Raw genomic sequence first — 25,657 nt, 5'->3', positions numbered from 1 at the left:
TCTTCAAAAATGAAAGATCTCCTATTACATATTTTGCCTTATCTGTCTTTTATTACCCCCTTCCTTGACAACTTGTGCATTTGCTTAGGGTACAGAACTTGTTGGGCGGGTGGCATGGGTTTCTAAGCAGGAGCCCTGCTTGTAGGAAGCTGACTTCTTATATGGTATAACAAAATGAGGTATACTGTGCAAAGAGTCCAGAGGTCCCCTTACTGGTGGTCAAGGGCTTGCTCTAGAAATCCCAAGGTGCTCTGTTAGGGGGTAGTGTGGTCGAGCAGCCTTAGGCTTATGAGAGAGGAGTGTTAGACATCTGCAAATACACACAATCAATAATTAATGCACACAACTTAATAAGGAGATCCACACCAATTTATAAAAATAACATTTTATTTTATTTTATTATATATATATATATATATATATATATATATATATATATATATATATATATATATATATATATATATATATATATATATATATATATATATATATATAGGCACCAGAACCAATATGATTAGGTATGTTTTGTAAGAGAAATACTTTCAGGTTTTAAAAGTCGCCAATTGGTGCAGTTTTCAGAGGCAGCAATGTTATCCCATGGAGGAAAAACAAATACTGCAAACAGGTACAGTACAGTGACTTACAGGACCAATCTCCTGGACTTAAGGTAAGTATGGAGTGAGGTCCAAGGCAGCATCAATGTAAAGAAATGGCTCCCTGTTGCAGTTACCCCCCACTTTTTGCCTGATACTGATGCTGACTTGACTGAGAAGAGTGCTGGGACCCTGCTAACCAGGCCCCAGCACCAGTGTTCCTTCACCTAAAATGTACCATTGTATCCACAATTGGCACACCCTGGCATTCAGATAAGTCCCTTGTAACTGGTACTTCTAGTACCAAGGGCCCTGATGCCAAGGAAGGTCTCTAAGGGCTGCAGCATGTCTTATGCCACCCTAGAGGCCCCTCACTCAGCACAGACACACTGCTTACAAGCCTGTGTGTGCTAGTGAGAACAAAATGAGTAAGTCGACATGGCACTCCCCTCAGGGTGCCATGCCAGCCTCTCACTGCCTACGCAGTATAGGTAAGACACCCCTCTAGCAGGCCTTACAGCCCTAAGGCAGGGTGCACTATACCATAGGTGAGGGTACCAGTGCATGAGCACTGTGCCCCTACAGTGTCTAAACAAAACCTTAGACATTGTAAGTGCAGGGTAGCCATAAGAGTATATGGTCTGGGAGTCTGTTTTACACGAACTCCACAGCACCATAATGGCTACACTGAAAACTGGGAAGTTTGGTATCAAACTTCTCAGCACAATAAATGCACACTGATGCCAGTGTACATTTTATTGCAAAACACACCCCAGAGGGCACCTTAGAGGTGCCCCCTGAAACTTAACCGACTGTCTGTGTAGGCTGACTAGTTCCAGCAGCCTGCCACACCAGAGACATGTTGCTGGCCCCATGGGGAGAGTGCCTTTGTCACTCTGAGGCCAGTAACAAAGCCTGCACTGGGTGGAGATGCGAACACCTCCCCCAGGCAGGAGCTGTAACACCTGGCGGTGAGCCTCAAAGGCTCACCCCTTTGTCACAGCCCAGCAGGGCACTGCAGCTTAGTGGAGTTGCCCGCCCCCTCCGGCCACGGCCCCCACTTTTGGCGGCAAGGCTGGAGGGAACAAAGAAAGCAACAAGGAGGAGTCACTGGCCAGTCAGGACAGCCCCTAAGGTGTCCTGAGCTGAAGTGACTCCAACTTTTAGAAATCCTCCATCTTGCAGATGGAGGATTCCCCCAATAGGGTTAGGACTGTGACCCCCTCCCCTTGGGAGGAGGCACAAAGAGGGTGTACCCACCCTCAGGGCTAGTAGCCATTGGCTACTAACCCCCCAGACCTAAACACGCCCTTAAATTTAGTATTTAAGGGCTACCCTGAACCCTAGAAAATTAGATTCCTGCAACTACAAGAAGAAGGACTGCCTAGCTGAAAAACCCCTGCAGAGGAAGACCAGAAGACGACAACTGCCTTGGCTCCAGAAACTCACCGGCCTGTCTCCTGCCTTCCAAAGATCCTGCTCCAGCGACGCCTTCCAAAGGGACCAGCGACCTCGACATCCTCTGAGGACTGCCCCTGCTTCGAAAAGACAAGAAACTCCAGAGGACAGCGGACCTGCTCCAAGAAAAGCTGCAACTTTGTTTCCAGCAGCTTTAAAGAACCCTGCAAGCTCCCCGCAAGAAGCGTGAGACTTGCAACACTGCACCCGGCGACCCCGACTCGGCTGGTGGCGATCCAACACCTCAGGAGGGACCCCAGGACTACTCTAAGACTGTGAGTACAAAAACCTGTCCCCCCTGAGCCCCTACAGCGCCGCCTGCAGAGGGAATCCCGAGGCTTCCCCTGACCGCGACTCTTTGAACCTAAAGTCCCGACGCCTGGGAGAGACCCTGCACCCGCAGCCCCCAGGACCTGAAGGACCGGACTTTCACTGGAGAAGTGACCCCCAGGAGTCCCTCTCCCTTGCCCAAGTGGAGGTTTCCCCGAGGAATCCCCCCCTTGCCTGCCTGCAGCGCTGAGGAGATCCCGAGATCTCTCATAGACTAACATTGCGAACCCGACGCTTGTTTCTACACTGCACCCGGCCGCCCCCGCGCCGCTGAGGGTGAAATTTCTGTGTGGGCTTGTGTCCCCCCCGGTGCCCTACAAAACCCCCCTGGTCTGCCCTCCGAAGACGCGGGTACTTACCTGCAAGCAGACCGGAACCGGGGCACCCCCTTCTCTCCATTCTAGCCTATGTGTTTTGGGCACCACTTTGAACTCTGCACCTGACCGGCCCTGAGCTGCTGGTGTGGTGACTTTGGGGTTGCTCTGAACCCCCAACGGTGGGCTACCTTGGACCAAGAACTGAACCCTGTAAGTGTCTTACTTACCTGGTAAAACTAACAAATACTTACCTCCCCTAGGAACTGTGAAAATTGCACTGTGTCCACTTTTAAAACAGCTATTTGTGAATAACTTGAAAAGTATACATGCAATTTTGATGATTTGAAGTTCCTAAAGTACTTACCTGCAATACCCTTCGAATGAGATATTACATGTAGAATTTGAACCTGTGGTTCTTAAAATAAACTAAGAAAAGATATTTTTCTATATAAAAACCTATTGGCTGGATTTGTCTCTGAGTGTGTGTACCTCATTTATTGTCTATGTGTATGTACAACAAATGCTTAACACTACTCCTTGGATAAGCCTACTGCTCGACCACACTACCACAAAATAGAGCATTAGTATTATCTCTTTTTACCACTATTTTACCTCTAAGGGGAACCCTTGGACTCTGTGCATGCTATTCCTTACTTTGAAATAGCACATACAGAGCCAACTTCCTACATTGGTGGATCAGCGGTGGGGTACAAGACTTTGCATTTGCTGGACTACTCAGCCAATACCTGATCACACGACAAATTCCAAAATTGTCATTAGAAATTCATTTTTGCAATTTGAAATTTTTCTAAATTCTTAAAAGTCCTGCTAGGGCCTTGTGTGTTAAGTCCCTGTTTAGCATTTTCTTTTAGAGTTTAAAAGTTTGTTAAAAGTTTGAAATTAGATTCTAGAAACTGTGTTAGATTCTTTAAAAAGTCTTCCAACTTTTAGCAAAATAATGTCTGATACAGAGATGAATGTGGTGGAACTCGACACCACACCTTACCTCCATCTTAAGATGAGGGAGCTAAGGTCTCTCTGTAATATCAAAAAAATAACCATTGGCTCCAGACCTACCAAAATTCAGCTCCAGGAGCTGTTGGCAGAGTTTGAAAAAGCCAACCCCTCTGATGATGACATCACAGAGGAAGAAATTAGTGACTTGGAGGCCAATGTCCCTCCTCCAGTCCTAAATAGGGAGAACAGGACCCCTCAAGTCCTGTCTCCAACTGTGTTAGTCAGAAATGGTGAGTCCCTCACAGGAGGGTCCCACATTTCTGAAATCACTGAGGATGCTCTCAGTGAAGATGACCCCCTGTTAGCCAGGATGGTCAAAAGATTGGCTTTGGAAAAGCAGCTCCTAGCCATAGAAAGGGAAAGAAAAGAGATGGGCCTAGGTCCCATCGATGGTGGCAGCAACTTAAATAGGGTCAGAGATTCTCCTGACATCCTAAAAATCCCCAAAGGGATTGTAACAAAATATGAAGATGGTGATGACATCACCAAATGGTTCACAGCTTTTGAGAGGGCTTGTGTAACCAGAAAAGTAAACAGATCTCACTGGGGTGCTCTCCTTTGGGAAATGTTCACTGGAAAGTGTAGGGATAGACTCCTCACACTCTCTGGAAAAGATGCAGAATCTTATGACCTCATGAAGGGTACCCTGATTGAGGGCTTTGGATTCTCCACTGAGGAGTATAGAATTAGATTCAGGGGGGCTCAAAAAACCTCGAGCCAGACCTGGGTTGACTTTGTAGACTACTCAGTAAAAACACTAGATGGTTGGTTAACTGGAAATGAAGTGTGTGACTATGTTGGGCTTTATAATTTGTTTATGAAAGAACACATTTTAAGTAACTGCTTCAATGAAAAGTTGCATCAGTATCTGGTAGACCTAGGTCCAATTTCTCCCCAAGAATTGGGAAAGAAGGCAGACCACTGGGTCAAGACTAGGGTAACCAAAACTTCCACTGGGGGTGACCAAAAGAAAGGGGTTACAAAAACTCCCCAGGAGAAAGTGGGTAACACTAGAAACAAAGAAAAAGAGTCCTCTGTAGGCCCCCAAAAACCAGAACAGGTGGGTGGGCCCCAAGACACAACCCAAAACAAAGGTGGGTACCAGGGTAAGAACTGGGATGCCACTAAGGCATGGTGCCACAACTGTAAACAGTCTGGGCACCACACCAAGGACACTTCTTGTCCCAAAAACAAACCCCAGAACAAAATTCCAGGGGTAACCAGTGTAGCCATGGGAGATGACTCCTCAGATGAGGAGGTCTTCATAGCCTTCAACTGGAAACAGGGCCCAACAGGTGAGTTGGAGATTCCAGAGGGAAGTAGACACTTCCACCACCTACTGGTGAATGGAATCCCAACCACTGCCCTGAGAGACACTTGTGCCAGTCACACTATTGTGCATGACAGGCTGGTGCTCTCAAACCAGTACATCCCAGGTGAGACTGCCAGGGTAAGAGTTAGCCTAGACAGGGTCACTAAGAGGCCTGTGGCTTTAGTGCCCATAGAAGTGGGTGGCACTCTTAGCTGGAGAAGGGTAGTAGTCAGTACAGACCTCCCCCTTGATTGTCTCCTTGGAAATGACTACCCAGAGGTTAGTCAGAGCCCAAGAGGGGAACTGGTCCAGTGCCAGTCCTCTCCCAAGGATTCTGGAAGTCCTGCCTCTGCAGTAAATGCAAGCAGGCCCCAGAAGAAGAAGAAAAGAAAACAGAGTAGGAAGGGTGGACAACCTTTAGCCAAGGTTACAGCAAGCCAAGGAGATTCTGCTCCAGTAGGGGAGAACTCCAAAAATGGCCCTGATAAAGTCCAACCTGACCCACAAGAAGTCCTGGCTAGTCAGGCAACTGTTAAACCTGAGTGGGTGGCTCCTCAGCTAACAGAAGAAAGAGTGGAAGAAGGGTGTTTACTACAAGATGTGGTAACCCCCCACTCTAATACAGCAGACAGGCAACCTGAACCCAAAGAGGCCTGTAACTTAGCCCCTTCCCTTTTAGGTGAAGAGCTAAAGGTGGGGTTCTGGGCACTGACAGCTGTCAGTGGCCTCTGCTGGGTGTTAGCCTTTATGGCTGCACTATCCTTAGCATGGTGGTCTGACCCCATGCCAAATAGCAAGTTAGGCCCCCTGACCCTATTAGTCATGGTGGGGTTACTCCAGCTCCGGGTAACCTCTCTGGGTAAGCTAGGGGTAACCCTGGCCAAGATAAGGTTAGCAGAGGTGGATACCTCTAAGACCAAAATAGAAAGAATGGGTGGAGACATTGAAGAGGCAGACAAGAGGCAATTCAGACTAGGTCCTATCACTGTGGAAGTAGGTCAGTTCCCCAAAGGGAATGACCTGAACAGAAGGATGTAAGGCAGAGTAGGCCCTGCAACTAACCAGCCTATTTCTCCTACTCTTCCTCGCCTGACAGACTAGGAAGACTCTCCCAGCTTGGGCTGAGTCTCCTGGCCTGTGGGCTGGGGGGGGCTTGTGTAAAGAAATGGCTCCCTGTTGCAGTTACCCCCCACTTTTTGCCTGATACTGATGCTGACTTGACTGAGAAGAGTGCTGGGACCCTGCTAACCAGGCCCCAGCACCAGTGTTCCTTCACCTAAAATGTACCATTGTATCCACAATTGGCACACCCTGGCATTCAGATAAGTCCCTTGTAACTGGTACTTCTAGTACCAAGGGCCCTGATGCCAAGGAAGGTCTCTAAGGGCTGCAGCATGTCTTATGCCACCCTAGAGACCCCTCACTCAGCACAGACACACTGCTTACAAGCCTGTGTGTGCTAGTGAGAACAAAATGAGTAAGTCGACATGGCACTCCCCTCAGGGTGCCATGCCAGCCTCTCACTGCCTATGCAGTATAGGTAAGACACCCCTCTAGCAGGCCTTACAGCCCTAAGGCAGGGTGCACTATACCATAGGTGAGGGTACCAGTGCATGAGCACTGTGCCCCTACAGTGTCTAAACAAAACCTTAGACATTGTAAGTGCAGGGTAGCCATAAGAGTATATGGTCTGGGAGTCTGTTTTACACGAACTCCACAGCACCATAATGGCTACACTGAAAACTGGGAAGTTTGGTATCAAACTTCTCAGCACAATAAATGCACACTGATGCCAGTGTACATTTTATTGCAAAACACACCCCAGAGGGCACCTTAGAGGTGCCCCCTGAAACTTAACCGACTGTCTGTGTAGGCTGACTAGTTCCAGCAGCCTGCCACACCAGAGACATGTTGCTGGCCCCATGGGGAGAGTGCCTTTGTCACTCTGAGGCCAGTAACAAAGCCTGCACTGGGTGGAGATGCGAACACCTCCCCCAGGCAGGAGCTGTAACACCTGGCGGTGAGCCTCAAAGGCTCACCCCTTTGTCACAGCCCTGCAGGGCACTGCAGCTTAGTGGAGTTGCCCGCCCCCTCCGGCCACGGCCCCCACTTTTGGCGGCAAGGCTGGAGGGAACAAAGAAAGCAACAAGGAGGAGTCACTGGCCAGTCAGGACAGCCCCTAAGGTGTCCTGAGCTGAAGTGACTCCAACTTTTAGAAATCCTCCATCTTGCAGATGGAGGATTCCCCCAATAGGGTTAGGACTGTGACCCCCTCCCCTTGGGAGGAGGCACAAAGAGGGTGTACCCACCCTCAGGGCTAGTAGCCATTGGCTACTAACCCCCCAGACCTAAACACGCCCTTAAATTTAGTATTTAAGGGCTACCCTGAACCCTAGAAAATTAGATTCCTGCAACTACAAGAAGAAGGACTGCCTAGCTGAAAAACCCCTGCAGAGGAAGACCAGAAGACGACAACTGCCTTGGCTCCAGAAACTCACCGGCCTGTCTCCTGCCTTCCAAAGATCCTGCTCCAGCGACGCCTTCCAAAGGGACCAGCGACCTCGACATCCTCTGAGGACTGCCCCTGCTTCGAAAAGACAAGAAACTCCCGAGGACAGCAGACCTGCTCCAAGAAAAGCTGCAACTTTGTTTCCAGCAGCTTTAAAGAACCCGGCAAGCTCCCCGCAAGAAGCGTGAGACTTGCAACACTGCACCCGGCGACCCCGACTCGGCTGGTGGCGATCCAACACCTCAGGAGGGACCCCAGGACTACTCTAAGACTGTGAGTACAAAAACCTGTCCCCCCTGAGCCCCCACAGCGCCGCCTGCAGAGGGAATCCCGAGGCTTCCCCTGACCGCGACTCTTTGAACCTAAAGTCCCGACGCCTGGGAGAGACCCTGCACCCGCAGCCCCCAGGACCTGAAGGACCGGACTTTCACTGGAGAAGTGACCCCCAGGAGTCCCTCTCCCTTGCCCAAGTGGAGGTTTCCCCGAGGAATCCCCCCCTTGCCTGCCTGCAGCGCTGAGGAGATCCCGAGATCTCTCATAGACTAACATTGCGAACCCGACGCTTGTTTCTACACTGCACCCGGCCGCCCCCGCGCCGCTGAGGGTGAAATTTCTGTGTGGGCTTGTGTCCCCCCCGGTGCCCTACAAAACCCCCCTGGTCTGCCCTCCGAAGACGCGGGTACTTACCTGCAAGCAGACCGGAACCGGGGCACCCCCTTCTCTCCATTCTAGCCTATGTGTTTTGGGCACCACTTTGAACTCTGCACCTGACCGGCCCTGAGCTGCTGGTGTGGTGACTTTGGGGTTGCTCTGAACCCCCAACGGTGGGCTACCTTGGACCAAGAACTGAACCCTGTAAGTGTCTTACTTACCTGGTAAAACTAACAAATACTTACCTCCCCTAGGAACTGTGAAAATTGCACTAAGTGTCCACTTTTAAAACAGCTATTTGTGAATAACTTGAAAAGTATACATGCAATTTTGATGATTTGAAGTTCCTAAAGTACTTACCTGCAATACCCTTCGAATGAGATATTACATGTAGAATTTGAACCTGTGGTTCTTAAAATAAACTAAGAAAAGATATTTTTCTATATAAAAACCTATTGGCTGGATTTGTCTCTGAGTGTGTGTACCTCATTTATTGTCTATGTGTATGTACAACAAATGCTTAACACTACTCCTTGGATAAGCCTACTGCTCGACCACACTACCACAAAATAGAGCATTAGTATTATCTCTTTTTACCACTATTTTACCTCTAAGGGGAACCCTTGGACTCTGTGCATGCTATTCCTTACTTTGAAATAGCACATACAGAGCCAACTTCCTACAATCAACAAGTCACCTCGGGCGGTCAATGATATCCAATTGGGGGGTGGAGGGAAGGGTGTTGGGAAGAACATGTACTGCATTCAGGCACTTCACAGCGACCTACTGGCCCAATCTACTGGACTTATAGTAAGTGTGGGGCAAGGTCAAAGGCCACACCAGCAGGTCACACTGGGTGGCACTTCGGTGGCAGGGTGCAGATGTGCAATACAGCGTTTGGTGCACAATGTTAGTCAATGGAGATTAGGCAGGTTAAAAAGAGGTCACAGGTTTGAACGGGGAGGCCAGTCTGGCTGAACCAGCAAGTGGGCTCAACTCTGACGATGCTCGGGGACACCGTAGGTCCTCTTTTCAATGGGCCGGGGCAATGGGTGCAGAGGTGTCTTGAGGCATTGGATTTTCGTTACCAGGAGCACTCGTGGTCGAAGGCGGCTGCAGGCAGCGTCAGTGAGTCCACTGTGGGAAAGTCCAAGGTGGACTTTGCCCCTGGAGGGCTGGGGGAAAACACTGGCAATGTAGGCCCACTTCAGCTCAGGCTAGGTGGCAGGAATGCAGTGGTACTTTGTGGTGTCGGTTTTGTTGGTCCAGGGTCCTCTTGGGGTGTCTCCAGGATGCAGAGAAGCATGTCAGCTGCTCCACAGGAATTTATGGGTCTTTGTTGAAGGCAGGTAGTCCTCCTAGGCTTTGGGAGGCACAACAGCTTGTAGGACAAGACAACTTTGAAACAATTTGGCAGGAACAACAGAAAGGCTGGCAGGGCTGTTGCCAACTCAGTTGCTTCTTGCTCAGTCTTTGGTTTTGCGGCTTTTGAGAGTCCTTCTTTGGTCAGCTGGAATCTGATTTCCTGGTGTCTGGAGCACCCCTAAATACAAAATTTAGGGACGTTTAGGGGAGTGTAGGACAGTAGCCAGTGGGCTTCTCACCCTTGTGGTCACTATGTCCCTATATGACCACTTCATATGGGAAGTGGGCATAATCCTGTCCCAGAGATCTTAGTTCTGCCATCACCAAGATGACAGACTTTCAAAAGTTGTGCGCACATCAGGCAGCTCACCTTAGTGATGGGACTGTCCTGAGAGGTGGACTTGCCTCTCTGACTACTAATTTTCCCACCTATCTAGGTGCCAAATGGGTCTGGGGGGAGTTGTCAGCATCCGGTCCTTTAAGGGGAGGCAGATCTTCTTTGAAGCCCCCAGGGCTTGGAATGCAGGTTTGCAGATCTTCCTGTTTGAAGGGGTATACTAACACCCCTGCCAGAGAAGGCTTTGTTCCTGTTTGCCCAACAGCGAGGCTCTCGCTCTTTGTGGTTAGAAACCTGTCTGGTGGGTGCATGCTCGTTAGAACTAGTCAGTCAGCACACAGGTAAATGGAAGGTTTTTCAAGGGGCACCTCTAAAGTGCCCTCTGGGTGCATGTATTAAGAAATCCATCACTGGCACCAGTGAAGGTTTATTAATAGGAGATGTTTGATACCAAACATCCCTATTTTCAGTGAAGTCATCATTTAGCTGGGGAAATGGTACTGACCAGTGTCTAGCACATGTACTTAAAATTGCTTCTTTATTTACTCACTTTGTCTAAGAGTGAACAAAGACATAGCAGGGGCATATCTCCTCTTGCAGATAGGTTCTCACATGTAATATAATGCACCTTGCCTTAGGGATGTAAGGCCTGCTGTAGGGGTGACTTACATATATTGCAATCAGTGTTAGGGGACATGGAACCCAGGCTGTGTGCCATGTTGTGTTTTCACTTTTAGCTGTACCAAGACATGCAGCCTGCAATGGCAATCTGTATGTGCTTGGTGAGGGGTCCCAGAGGGTGGCATAATACATGCTGCAGGCCTTGAAGACCTTCTTTGGTACCAATGCCCTAGGTACCTGGGGTACCATATACTAAGGACTTAAAGGGGTGCCAAAGGTACTGCCAACTGGGAAATAACTGCTCAGTTTTAGGGAAAAAAATCTGGTACTGGGGACCTGGACAGCAGGAACCCAGTGCACTTTCAGTCGAAACAGCATCAGTTACCAGGCAAAATGTGGGGGTGACCATGTGAAAAAGAGGCCCTTCCATACATTGCTCAACTACTTCCAACACCCACTTATCTGAGCTCAGGAAATTCTCATGTCTCCCCCACCTGCCTGATGTTGTATGATTGTGAAGGAGGTTAGAAACGAAAGTGGTGAGTCATGGACAGTCAAGGCTTGGAAGAAGAGGCTCCTTTACCACCGTCACCTCTGTCCTTGCTATCTCTACCTCTGTAACCATCTCCTAAGGTTTCTCTGCTTGTGAAAACCCTGCTATTGGTGCTGGTAGGTTGAGCCTAGCCAAAGGGTATGTTCCCATCCCTTGGTTGCTGCCTATGAAAGAAGCCCCTCAGAATAGCAGACTGCAGGGCACCCATAGACTTCGCAATCTATGTGCTTCTTCAACATTTACAACATTGCATACTCTTTAAGGTGCAAAGAGATGTTTCCTGTTAAATGGGACGTTAAGAAGGTGTTACTGAGCCCCTGTTTAGAAGCAAGAGATGTAAAGCCATGCATAGTGGTGGAGAAAGATGCTAGTATTTATGCTGCAGAAGGCAGTATCTGTAGCTTTGAGAGAGCAGCATTGGAAATAGTTTTTTCTGCGATTACTTGCTTTACCCTTCCCGTTCTGTAGACCTTGGTAAAGTGATGTACCAGTGTTTCCATTGCCTGCCAATGAAATCTGTAGTACCTTGACAAGACGCCAAGCAAATTAACAATACACCATTGGATAGTTGCACCACCAATGTGATTGCCAGTGGTGCTGATGGGTACTCCCGGGAGCAAAGTTTAAGAAAAGTCTTAAATTGTCTGGGGCTCACCTGAGCATGCCCTCAAGCAAGGCCAGGATCTGGACAGAACAATCTGCCTTGGGAAGGGTCTCCACTAAAAAGTCACTTTGTAGGACATTGGTATCTGGAGTCTCACGCTAGTATTTATTTTTGGAACTTGTCTCAAAGCTCCAGCCTAGAATGTTTACAAGCAAACTCTTGGAGGGAGTTCTATTTTGAACAGCTGAAGCTTGAGGATATGCTGTGAAATGGCTGGAGCTTCTTTTTCCCTGCATAAAACAAGGACGTGGGATAAAGAGGATTATCTTTCTTCATATGATTTCACCAAATTTCTGGCAATGACTGGATGTGCCAAAGTGATGATACTTAAGAAGCTTCAACACTTTATTTAAATACTGTCTACTTTATTCCTTTTTGTGTGTTAAACCTGCTCTTAATACATTTCTGATGAGCCACAGAGCTTTCAATTACTTTCTAGCTTATTCTCCTCAAAACAGATTCAAAACTGAGCGAGTGTGTCACTAAGTATGATTCTACATTCAGTTACCGGAAAATGTTGTGGCTTCCCACCAGAGAAGCTGCTGGAGCACCTTTGGCACTCATTTTCATAAAGATTGTTCTGTGAAGCACAACAGTCACACAATGTACTGTTATTTGCTGATGCTTGTCTAATATGCTGAGGTTCATTCATGACTGGCTTCCCTCACCGTCACATTACTGGAAGTCAAGTCCTCTTTCGCACTGTATGCTCTCTGGTGTTTCTGTTCTCAGTATTGACCAGACTCCTACTAGTACAGGTGTCCAGTCAATACTACATTCACAGAAGTAGAAACGGACGTTGAGCCTTCTCTTACATCGCTCCAAAAGTGTGGCACGACCTCCTCTCTTCTTGAATTTGCCAGAAACTGGAGATATGGCTCTTCAAATAATTCCTATTGATGATCTGGGGAGAGCCCCAGAAAACTGCAGCGCGAGGATACACTCACGGGTAATAGTGTGCTTTACAGTACATAACTCCAATGTGTCATAATGTATTAAAACCTGCTATTTGCTTTTTTAACATTTTCCATTAGTGTTGTAAATTGCATTCCCCTTTATTGTGTTCTTCAGTCAGTACAAGTATTATTTTGCTTGGAGAATAGATTTACTGCTAAACTTTGTATCAGTACTGTCCTAGATATTTAGATTTTTCTTTTCAGGGGATTTTCTATTTCAAGTTTGAATACCAGTGAGTAGCTACTCAGCTATTACTTTTGTATACAGGTGCTTTTCTTGTTATTGGTTCTTTAGGTGGTTACATTTCAACCATCACCAGCTGCCTGCATTCTTGATTTCTTCATTTTTCACATTGTTTCAAAATGTAAAATATTTTTCCACCTCCTTTTTGTTAATTTCCCTTCCGAGGCCAAATCTTAGATGGGAAAAACAAGAAAAAAGTTTTAGGAATTATGTAAACATTTATTATCCAAACCTAACAGCAGAAAAGAAGACTTCTCTCTTGCTTCATCATATAGATGCGGACCATCAGGGTTTAAAAAAAAAAAAAAATCTCCCGGACTTAACGGATGAGGTGGACATCTGTGTCACAGGCAGCCTTACTAAAATATAAAACCACCTTAAAGAAATAAGAAAAACATTATCTTCCTAAAGTATCTACTGTACTTGAGCGTCATCATTTTGGCATGAGAGTTCAAAAGAAGATGAGAGGAATATATCAGTAAATTACGTAAGATAGTTTTAAGATGCAATTTTGGAAACAGCATGGGAGACAGAATTATAACCCTGTTAAAGTTAAGGTATAGAAACAATAACATTAGAGAAGAGTTGTGGCTCACGGATGACACCAAACTGAATGAAGTGCTCACCTGTGCTAAACACATTGAGCATTGTATGGCCTTTGGGGAGGGGTAAAGAAAAGACAAACAATCTTTGTATGTGCAAGAAATTGACAAACAGTATAAAAAGTGACTAAACCCAAAGATTTTCCAAACTTTATAGGGCAGTGGTTCCGATAATAAAGACCTGTCTGCCTTAAAGTGCTTATGCAAATTCTGTGGAACAGAGCTCACTTTACCAAATAATGCTGAAGTGTGAGGGAGAATGAAACAGTTTTTGAGATTACTTCAGACAGTGCAAGTTATTTTACAAGTCTCAAATGAGATAAACAGAGTATCAATGATTAAGTGTGAACAGCCTTCTGGTAAGGTAATGTAACTTGCATATCTGGTAGAGAATACACGCTTCTATTCAAAGGGAAAGTGGAACTCTTGGAACCTGAAGTTAGACCACATACTTATGGGGCAAGCTGAAATAACATTCTGTGGACACAGAACTGACTAGAAAGTGTACGTTCTTGTAGCAGGGAACACAATGTTGAGCTGGCCTCATCAGAGTCTGTGGGAATCTTGATAGATCTAATATCTGCCAGCAAGCCTGAGTCAATACTGTTGATATTTTTAAAGAATCTTTGGACAAAGAATTACTGAGGTCTTTTCTGATAAAGTTGCATGTGTCCAGGGCTATGCACATCATATTTTGTCATATACTAGGTACTTGCTGTGCCAGTGCTGTGTAAAGTTAGAAGTATTCCACTCAGTCTCAAATATACCGTTAGATCTGACATAGATTGCTTATGTGAGAAGAAAGGGTGAGGAGAACATTATTAGATTGCAATGTGAGGAGAACATTATTTCACCAGTTGTAGTTGCTGAGTGGATTGCACCTATGGTTGTTTCACACAAACTGAATGGTGGAATAAGGCTTTTGGCAGACCTCAGAGAATTGAACAGAAGAGTAGTGGAGGATAGATGTATTCGGCCAAACCTCAATGAGACAGTTTGCATGGCCAGATAATGCAAAATATTTAATGTCCTTATACCTTACATCAGCATACAGCTAGGTCAGATTATGTAATGATTCAAATGTTTTGACTTCATTTATTACACCTTTTGTTATTTATTGCTTCAACTGGATGCTGTTTGGGTTATGCTCCGCAACTTTAGCATTTCAAAAACGTATGACAAATTTGTTGGATGATCTTCTGTCTGATGTCAGATTCTTTCAAGATGATGTTGATTCACTGGAAAAGCACCTGGAAATAGTGAGGAAGATTTTAAGGAATAAAGGTATGACACATTCGATCAATAAGTGCAGATCTAGTTGTGCAGAACTAACTTATTTGGGACATGTCATTTCAACCTCTGGGGTCCAACCTAAGAATAGTGTAGCTGGGACAGTGTTTGATGTGCGAAATCCTGAGAAAAAACAGAAGTACAATCTTTTCTAGGAATGGCTGAATTGTGTGCCTGTTCTGTCCCTAGGTTTGCCCTGCAGCACCTCTTCCAATCAAATACTACTTAAGAAGGGATTTGCTTTTTTAAAATGATGATGATTGGTAATGGGAATTTACTGACATTAAAGAAAGTCTTGTCAATGCTCACAAATTGCAGTTTTATAGCAGGACAACATTGTTTTATAGTTACTAATGAAAGTGATAAAGGACTTGGAGCAGTGTTAAAGTTACAAGGAAGAAGAAAGGTAACTATTACTTTTGCTTTGAGTGGTCTAAGAAGAGCAGAAATACACTATCTCACAGAAGAGGCTTTAGGGAGTCAAGAAATTCAAGTAGTTTCTGTGGAGCCCGCTCAGACCACAAACTAATTAATTAAAGACAGTTTTAAAAAGAAAGATCTGAATTCAATTTCTACCATGATTTGAAGACAGGTAGAGGCAGAATTTTCACTCTGTTAAATATTTGCCTGGAATTGTTAACAAAATGGCTCAGTGCCCTTCTAGATTAGTTGGTGGTATTGCTGCTGTAGATAAGGAAAAAGCTAAATGGTGGGGCGATGCAGTAACAGTATGCAGCATAACTTATGGTTTTATTACAGAGAGTGAGTGGACGGAAAAATTAATAATGATGTGGTGTTGTTTGAGAAATGCAGATTAATATGTCCTAATGAGATACTGAAGGAACTTCTTTTGCGGAATGAATGTGTGCTTACAGGCTCTAGACTTGTACCTCCTGGGTGTTTGAGGTCATAGACCCTGAGGTGAGCAAACCCCGAGATTATGAGGCATTATTGGTGGCTAGGTATTAATGTGCAAATAGAAAGGAAAAGGAAAGTGTGCATGGAGTGCAGGTCGAGTGATTAGAAAGGAATAGTGAGACTGCTCCTTACAGTTTTCAGTTAGCTACATGGGATGCATGCACACAGGTTGTTTTAGACACTGTTGGACCTCTGTAGGGGAAGCTTCAACTTATTAGTTTGTCTTGATGGCATGAGGTTGTCATAGTTCATGGAGTTTAGATAGCTAAAGTTACCAAATTTCTGTCTAAGATTTTCAGTTTTTTTCAGTAAGAAGAGTTACAGATGGTAAAGATGTAGAGTGGTATGAAAATGTAATGCAATTCTCTTGACAAGGACCATAAAGGGCAGATGAAAAGAAAAGTGTACTTTGACAAAGGGACAGCTGCATACGAGGTTATTGTAAGGATTGGTGATGTGGTGAGGGTGACTCTCCCAATTTTGGGTCCTCGAAGTAAAGTTGTCACCTCAAAGTAATTAATTGTTCAAGGGACAGTGAAATTAGAACATGAATCCATGCAGAATCTCAACAACTTTCCCATAATGAAACAATGAATACTTCATGTCTCTACTTGTTTTTCTTTTACACTCATTTCCAAGTGTAATAAATGTTTTATGCTATGCATTATATATAAATAAATATATATGGAAAATGTCACTTATGTACATCTGTTCGTGGCATGTAGTGCTGCAGATTCACATGCTATGCATATCTCTTCTGATATCTAGTGTTGGGCTCAGAGTGTTACAAGTTGTTTTTCTTCAAAGAAGTATTTTCGGAGTCACAGGATCGAGTGACTCCTCCTCTCGGTTACAGTGCGCATGGGCATCGACTCCATTGTTAAATTGTTTTCCCGCAAAGGGTGAAGGAAGGAGTGATAGAGTATAAGAATATAAAGAGATGTCCAGAGATGTATCTACATATGTACAAAAGTTAAACTTAAATGACTACAGGCTTCCGGTGAGGAGGGAGGGTGCATGAGAATCTGCAGCACTACATTCCACGAACAGATGTACACTGGTTAAGTGACATTTTCCGTTCAATGGCATGTGCAGCTGCAGATACACATGCTATGCATAGACTACAAAGCAATTAGTCCTCCCAAAAAATAGCGGTGGCTAGCCTGTAGGAGTTAAAGTTGTCTGAAATAGTGTCCTTAAGACAGCTTGACCTACAGTGGCCTGTTACTGTGAAAAAACATCAACACAATAGTGTTTTGTAAAGGTATGAGGAGAAGACCATGTGGCAGCTTTACATATATCAGCCATTGGTATGTTTCCTAAAAATGCCATTCATGCACCTTTCTTCCTTGTAGAATGTGCTCTAGGAGTGGTCAAAAGTTGTCTTTTTGCTTTGATGTAGCATGTTTGTATGCATTTAACAATCCATCTTGCTAAGCCTTGTTTAGATATAGGATTGCCTTTATGGGTTTGTTGAAAAGCAACAAAAAGTTGTTTTGTTTTCCTAAAATCTTTAGTTCTATCTATATAGTACATAAGAGCTCTTTTGAGAACTAGAGTATGAAGAGCTCTTTCTGCAACTGAGTCTAGCTGTGGAAAGAAGATGGGCAATTCCACTGTTTGGTTGATGTGAAAAGGAGATACTACTGTTGGTAGAAATTATGAATTTGTTTCAAGTACAACTTTATGTTTGTGTACTTGGAAAAAAGGTTCCTCAACTGTGAATGCCTGTATTTCACTAACTTCGTAATGACGTAGTAGCTACAAGGAAGGCAACTTTCCATGTTAAAAATTGAATTTGGCAAGAGTGCATTGGTTCAAATGGTGGGCCCATGAGGCTGGTACATAGATTCCAAGAAGGAACAGGTGGAGTTCTAGGTGGAATAATGCGTCTTTATCCTTCCATGAAAGCTTTAATAACTGGGACTCTGAATAGAGAAGTGTGTTGAATAGTTTCTAAGTATGCAGATATTGCAGTAAGGCGGATTTTAATGGATGAGAAGACTAAATTTGATTTTTGCAAATTAAGAAGGTAGCATACAATATCTTGTATAGATGCTGTAAGTGGATCAGTGTTTTTAGATTGACAGTAGTGAATAAATCTTTTCCATTTGTTAGCATAACATTGTCTGGTAGTAGGTTTACGTGCCTGCTTAAGCACAACCATACTTTCTGATGGAAGCTTTAGGTAGCAAAATGTTATGACTTCAGGAGCAAAATCGCTAAATTGAGAACATTGGGGTTTGGATGCCTGATTTGATCTTAGTTCTGTGTTAACAAATCTGGTCTGTTTGGGAGCTTGGAATGAGGTACTACAGACAGGTCTAGGAGTGTTGTGTACCAATATTGACATGCCCATGTTGGGGCTATGAGTATCATGGTCAAAGATGTTTGACGTAGTTTGCTGACCAGAAATGGAAGGAGTGTGAGAGGGGGAAAAAGCGTGAGCAAATATCCCTGACCAATTGATCCATAGAGCATTGCCCTTGGAAAGGGGATGTGGGTGTCTGGATGAGAAGTTTTGGTATTTTGCGTTTTCGCTTGTTGCTAATAGATCTATTTCTGGTGTTCCCCACTTTTGAAAGTACTTTTGAAGTACTTGGAAGTGAATCTCCCATTCGTGAGTTTGTTTGTGATTCCTGCTTAGGAGATCCGCTAACTGATTGTCTATTCCTGGAATGTATTCCGCTAATAGATGAATGTGATTGTGAATTGCACATTTTCATATTGTCTGGGCAAGCAGAGACAGTTGAGATAAAGGTGTCCCGCCCTGTTTTTTGAGGTAATACATTGGTGTCATGTTGTCTGCTTTTATCAGAACAGTCTTGTGTTTGAGAAGGGGTTGAAACGCTTTTAGGGCAAGAAACACGGTCAATAATTCTTGGTTGTTTATGTGAAATTGTTTCTGTTTGGGATCCCATTCACCTTGAATGGTATGATTGTTGAGATGAGCTCCCCAACCTATTATTGATTCGTCTGTTATGGTCTGAGGCACAGGGTTTTGAAATGACCGCCCCTTCATGAGATTGCTGAGATTCCACCATTGAAGGGACGTGTGCATTTGGCGGTCCATCAACACTAGATCTTGCAATTGACCTTGTGCCTGAGATCACTGTTGTGAGAGACATCGTTGTAAAGGCCCCATGTTAAGTCTTGCATGTGGTAGTATCGCTATGTAAAATGCCATCATCCCTAGAATTTTCATGACAAGTTTTACAGTGTATTGTTGATTTGGTTGGATATGTGGGATGAGATTTTGGAAAGCCTGTATCCATTGTGTTTTTGGATATGCTAGGGCTTTTTGAGTATTTAAAATATCACCTAGGTAAGGTTGTACCTGTGCTGGCTGAAGGTGTGATTTCTGATCATTTAGAGTGAACCCTAGTGTATGCAGGGTTTTTATTACATACCGAGTGTGTTGTTGGCATTGTGTAAAATTGCTTGATTTTATTAGCCAATCGTCTAGATATGGAAAGACGTGACTGTGTGGCTTCTTAAGTAGGCTGCTACTATTGCTAGACATTTTGTGACCACTCTTGCAGCTATTGTTATGCCGAACGGCAAAACCTTGAACGGGTAATGTTTTCCTGCTATGACGAACCTGAGGTATTTTCTGTGAGCCAGATGGACGGGTACATGGAAATACGCATCTTTGAGGTCTAAAGCAGTCATGTAATCTTGTTTTTGTAGTAATGGAATGACATCCTGCAGACTTACAATGTGAAAATGTTTTAACAGGGTGTATAGATTGAGAGGCCTGCGGTCTAGAATAGGCCTTAGAGTGCCATCTTTTTTGGGAATGAGGAAGTACAGCGAGTAGACTCCTGTTCCCTGTTGAGAATGTGGGACCAATTCTTTTGCTTGTTTTAGTAGTAGGGATTGTACTACCTGTTGTAACAGAAAGTTGTGTTCTGGGGACAATTTGTGGTAAGGTGGTGGAATGTTTGGAGGGGTGGAGATTAATTCTAGGCAATAGCCATTGCGGATAATTGATAACACCTAATTGTCTGTGGTGATATTTTGCCAATGAGCGTGAAATTGCTGTAGTCTTCCCCCCACAGGAGATGTGTGTGGTGGAGGGGTGGGAAAAAAAATCACTATTTGGATGGTGTAGTGGCTTGTTTTGAGGCTTTGAACATGCCTGTTTCTGAAATACTGTCCTCTATAGGACCCTCTGAACCCCCCTCTTTGATATTGTTGTTGCTGTTGTCCCTGCTTTGACTGGGAGGTAGAAGCTTCGGAGGATTGTAGTTGAAATCCTCCTCTAAACTATGGCCTACGAAAGCAGCCTCTATAGGTTGTGGTGTATAGTGCTCCCATTGTCTTTGCAGTATCTGAGTCCTTTCTCAGTTTATCTATGGTGGTATCCACTTCAGGCCCAAATAAGTGTTTTGCTTTTTTTTTTTTTTTTTATCAAAAGACATGTTAAGTACTGCCTGTTGAATTTCTGGTTTAAAACCAGAAGGGCGTAACCAAGTTTCAAGTTTAAGTTTATTGACTCGGTTAATTAAAACCATCACAATTCCAAAATGCATAATGATATAAATACTTTGCCTACTCATATTAGTAGAGACCCATAATAAAAACATAAAAGCTTATTTGAAACTACAACATATCATGGTAAAGAGTTGTGCATAGCTAAAATGTGCTCCACTAATTCCAACCTTGGTTTGGAGCTTAACTGTAGGACTTTCTTGCTCCCTTACGAACACTATAATGGTAGATGAGTGAAGCAGAGTAAGAATCCTAAGTAGTACCTAAGGCTGTTTCCTGGCTGGAACTCAACTTTCGGAGCTTTACTAATCATAAAATGATGGCCCTTGAACACTCGGCTTCAACTTTATTCACTAATTCTTTCTGAGCCTGTACCATGAAAATGGTCCCTCGACAAGAAAACGGGATTGAAAGTCCGCTAAGCCATCTTATAATGAGCATAACCAAGTATGCCTTCTTATGGTAATGGCAGAATTTACACTCCTTGCAGCTGCATCAGCAGCATCGAGGGCAGAACGTATCTGGTTGTTACTTATGGCCTGTTCCTCTTCTACAACCTGTTGTGCTCTCTTCTGATGCTCTTTGGGGAGGTGCTGTATGATTTCTTGCATCTCATCCCAGTGGGCTCTATCATACCTGGCAAGAAGTGCTTGGGAATTCACAATACGCCATTGGTTGGCTGCTTGTGTGGCTACTCTCTTGCCAGCAGCATTAAACTTTCTACTTTCCTTATCAGGTGGAGGAGCATCCCCTGAGGATTGACTGTTAGCTCTTTTCTAGCCGCACTCACCACTACTGAATCTGGAGGGACTTGGTGAGTGATGTAGTCTGGGTCTGTAGGAGCAGGTTTATATTTCTTGTCAGTTCTGGGAGTAATTACTCTAGCTTTGACCGGCTCACAGAAAATTTGGTCTGCATGTTTAACCATTCCAGGCAACATGAGAAGGCACTGGTATCTAGAGAGGGTGGAAGAGTATTGAATAAGAAATCCTCTTCTAGTGGCTCAGTATGCATAAGCCCCCCATAATAGGCAGTTGCCCTAGAGACTACCTGAGTGTAGGCAGTAGTGTCCTCTGGTGGAGAAGGTTTGGAGGGATATAGGTCAGGATCATTGTCTGGAATAGGATCCGGGTCATATAGATCCCAAGGATCTACCGTATCTCCATGAGAATATTGATTGTGTGTTGGAGAAGGCAATGGTGGTGGACTATTTTGTGGAGGTGAAAAAGAAAGCTGTGGAGAATGAGAAGGAGAAGTAGGGACAGGTGCTGTTTTCTCCTTTTGCTTTTTGACTTTTGCTGGTGGTTGAGCAGAGTCTAATTCCTCTTGAAAAGCCCGCTTTCGTTTAGTCTTTAAAGGAGGTGCAGTAATAATTCTGCCAGTTTCTTTATGAATATGGATTCTGGATTGTTTTTCATCCATAACCTCCAATATTGGCTGAACCTCAGTGTCCCTATCAGAAGGCTTGTAAGATTCTTGCATTGGCTTCGAGATTTGTTTCAGTTTGCTTGAAAGTCCTTGTTTCTCTGTGTATGAGGATTTTTTCGTTTCCGAAGTTTGAATCTTTTTCGGTCCTGAAAATGAAGTCGGCTGTTTCGGCTCCGAAGCTGGGCGGCGAATCTTCGACTGCGAGTAGTGAGGATGCTTACTGGTGTCCGAAGTGGAACCTTAAACCGATAAGCTCGACTCCGAAGTGGATAGAGGAGTGGCCTTTTTCGGTGCTGAACCCGAAGGTCGGTTGACGGCAGTCTTTTTTCGGGCCAAACCATGGCAATTCCGGAAGTGGTGTATCCAAGGCCTTCGGTAGTTTTTTTTTATATATGGGCTTAGGGGCAGAAGTACTCATGTGCTGGCCAGCAGTGATAGGTGTATCTTCTTCCGATTCTTTCTCGGAGTCGGTATCTCGGATGGAGACTGCTGTCTGCGCCTGCTCTTCTTCCATAACGTCGAGATGTTCTGTACTTTTCAACGCCATTTCCAACCTTCGGGCACTGCCATCTCTTAAGGTCTTCTTAGATCGAAACGATTGACAGTCCTCGCAATCTTCTTCTCATTGGTCTGGAGAAAGGCACAAATTACAAACCAGGTGTTGGTCTATATATGGGAACTTTGCGTGCCACTGAGGGCAGAATCGAAATGGAGTTCGATCCATCAGGCTTCCACGTAAAAGGTCCAAACGGGCCCAAGTCGGGCGCACGCGTCCAAAAGGGCGAAATCTAGATTCCAATGGAGCTAACGGTTCGATGCTAGATGGGAAACACGATCGAAACAATACAGGCGATTAAATAGGTTTTCTAATGTTTTCCAATTCGAAATCTCGGAGCGAGAGGAAACACGTCCAAACCCGACAGCGGAAAGAAAACAATCTAACAATGGAGCCGATGCCCATGCACACTGCAACTGAGAGGAGGAGCCACTCTATCATGTGACTCCGAAAAGACTTCTTTCGAAGAAAAACAACTTGTAACACTCAGAGCCCAACACTAGATGTCGGAAGAGAAATGCATAGCATGTGTATCTGCAGCTACACATGCCATTGAACATATATCTATCTCATTTATATATATATATATATATATATATATATATATATATATATATATATATATATATATACACATATACATACATGGAAATGAAAATGTCACTTACCCAGTGTACATCTGTTCGTGGCATTAGTCGCTGCAGATTCACATGTTGAGCACAGTCCGCTGCCTGGTGTTGGGCTCGGAGTATTACAAGTTGTTTTTCTTCTAAGAAGTCTTTTTTTGGTCACGGGACCGAAGGACTCCTCCCTCTTCGGCTCCATTGCGCATGGGCGTCGACTCCATCTTAGATTGTTTTCCCCGCAGAGGGTGAGGCTGGAGTTGTTTGCTATAAATAGTGCCCATGCAATGGAGTGAATACGTATGTACATAAAAAGTTTTTAATAATTATTTACAAATGTACAAATGTTTAAGATTTAAGATTTACTTCTAAACGGCTACAGGCTTCCCGGGGAGGCGGGAGGGCACATGTGAATCTGCAGCGACTAATGCCACGAACAGATGTACACTGGGTAAGTGACATTTTCAGTTCAATGGCATATGTTGCTGCAGATACACATGTTGAGCATAGACTATAAAGCAGTTACCTCCCCTAAAAGCGGTGGTTTAGCCTGTAGGAGTTGAAGTAGTTTGGAATAATGTTCTTAGTACAGCTTGGCCCACTGTAGCTTGTTGTGCATTTAGTACATCTACACAGTAGTGTTTAGTAAATGTATGAGGCGTAGACCAGGTTGCAGCCTTACATATTTCGCTCATAGGAATGTTTCCTAGAAAGGCCATTGTAGCACCTTTCTTTCTGGTTGAGTGTGCCTTTGGTGTAATAGGCAATTCTCTCTTGGCTTTAAGATAGCATGTTTGAATACATCTGACTATCCATCTAGCAATGCCTTGTTTAGAGATTGGATTTCCTATGTGTGGTTTTTGAAAATATATGAACAGTTGTTTTGTTTTCCTGATTAACTTTGTTCTGTCAATGTAGTACATTAGTGCTCTTTTGATGTCTAATGTATGTAGTGCCCTTTCAGCCACGGAATCTGGCTGTGGGAAGAACACTGGTAATTCTACTGTTTGATTTAAATGGAATGGTGAGATTACTTTTGGTAGAAATTTTGGATTTGTTCTTAGAACTATTTTATTTTTGTGTATTTGAATAAATGGTTCTTGTATGGTAAATGCCTGTATTTCACTTACTCTTCTGAGGGATGTGATTGCAATGAGAAATGCGACTTTCCACGTTAAATACTGCATTTCACAGGAATGCATGGGTTCAAAAGGTGGACCCATGAGTCTTGTTAAGATGATGTTAAGGTTCCATGAAGGAACTGGTGGTGTTCTTGGTGGTATAATTCTTTTTAGCCCTTCCATGAATGCTTTAATAACTGGTATTCTAAATAGAGACGATGAATGAGTAGTTTGTAGGTAAGCAGATATTGCTGCGAGGTGTATTTTTATAGATGAAAAAGCGAGGTTTGCTTTTTGCAAATGTAGTAAGTATCCCACTATGTCCTTTGTAGAGGCATGCAATGGTTGGATTTGATTGGTATGGCAGTAGCAAACAAATCTTTTCCACTTAGATGCATAGCAGTGTCTAGTGGAAGCTTTTCTAGCTTGTTTTATGACCTCCATACATTCTTGTGTGAGGTCTAAGTGTCCGAATTCTAGGATTTCAGGAGCCAAATTGCTAGATTCAATGATGCTGGGTTTGGATGCCTGATCTGTTGTTTGTGTTGTGTTAACAGATCTGGTCTGTTGGGTACTTTGACATGCGGTACTAGTGAAAGGTCTAGTAGAGTTGTATACCAAGGTTGTCTTGCCCATGTGGGTGCTATCAGTATGAGTTTGAGTTGGTTTTGACTCAATTTGTTTACTAGATATGGAAGGAGAGGGAGAGGGGGAAAAGCGTATGCAAATATCCCTGACCAACTCATCCATAGAGCATTGCCTTGTGATTCACGGTGTGGGTACCTGGATGCGAAGTTTTGGCATTTTGCGTTTTCTTTTGTTGCGAACAAATCTATCTGGGGTGTTCCCCAAATTTGAAAGTAATTGTTCAGAACTTGGGGGTGAATTTCCCATTCGTGGACTTGTTGGTGATCTCGCGAAAGGTTGTCTGCTAGTTGGTTTTGATCCCTGGAATAAATTGTGCTATTAGGCGAATGTGGTTGTGAATCGCCCACTGCCATATTTTTTGTGTTAGGAGACACAATTGTGTTGAGTGTGTTCCTCCTTGTTTGTTTAAATAATACATTGTTGTCATGTTGTCTGTTTTGACAAGAATGTATTTGTGTGTTATTATGGGTTGAAAGGCTTTTAACGCTAGAAATACTGCTAAGAGTTCTAGGTAATTTATATGAAATTTTGTTTGGTGTACGTCCCATTGTCCTTGAATGCTGTGGTGATTGAGGTGTGCTCCCCACCCTGTCATGGAAGCATCTGTTGTTATAACGTATTGAGGCAGTGGGTCCTGAAATGTCCGCCCTTTGTTTAAATTGTTGCTGTTCCACCATAGAAGCGAGAGGTATGTTTGGTGGTCTACCAACACCAGATCTAGAAGTTGACCCTGTGCTTGTGACCATTGTGATGCTAGGCACTGTTGTAAGGCTCGCATGTGTAGTCTTGCGTTTGGGACAATGGCTATGCATGATGACATCATGCCTAGAAGTTTTAGCACAAATTTTGCTTGTATCTTTTGGTTTGGAAACATAGCACTTATTACCTTGTGGAATGCTTGAACTCTTTGTGGACTTGGAGTGGCAATTCCTTTTGATGTGTTGATGGATGCCCCTAGATATTGTTGTATCTGACACGGTTCGAGGTGTGACTTTGTATAGTTGATGGAGAAACCCAGTTTGTGAAGGGTTTGTATGACATATGTGG

At 44.2% G+C, this 25,657-nt stretch overlaps 1 protein-coding gene across 2 annotated transcripts in view; it reads right to left on the bottom strand.

Moving 5' to 3' along the window:
• Window positions 1-25,657, bottom strand: part of MED1 (mediator complex subunit 1) — a 489,425-nt gene that overhangs the window by 5,694 nt on the left and 458,074 nt on the right. The window lies entirely within an intron of this gene.

The sequence above is a fragment of the Pleurodeles waltl genome, chromosome 6 (assembly GCF_031143425.1).
Source record: "Pleurodeles waltl isolate 20211129_DDA chromosome 6, aPleWal1.hap1.20221129, whole genome shotgun sequence".
In the NCBI taxonomy this organism is placed as follows: Eukaryota; Metazoa; Chordata; class Amphibia; order Caudata; family Salamandridae; genus Pleurodeles; species Pleurodeles waltl.
The sequence above is the reverse complement of the archived record's forward strand: the minus strand, read 5'-3'. Positions and strand labels throughout refer to the sequence as shown.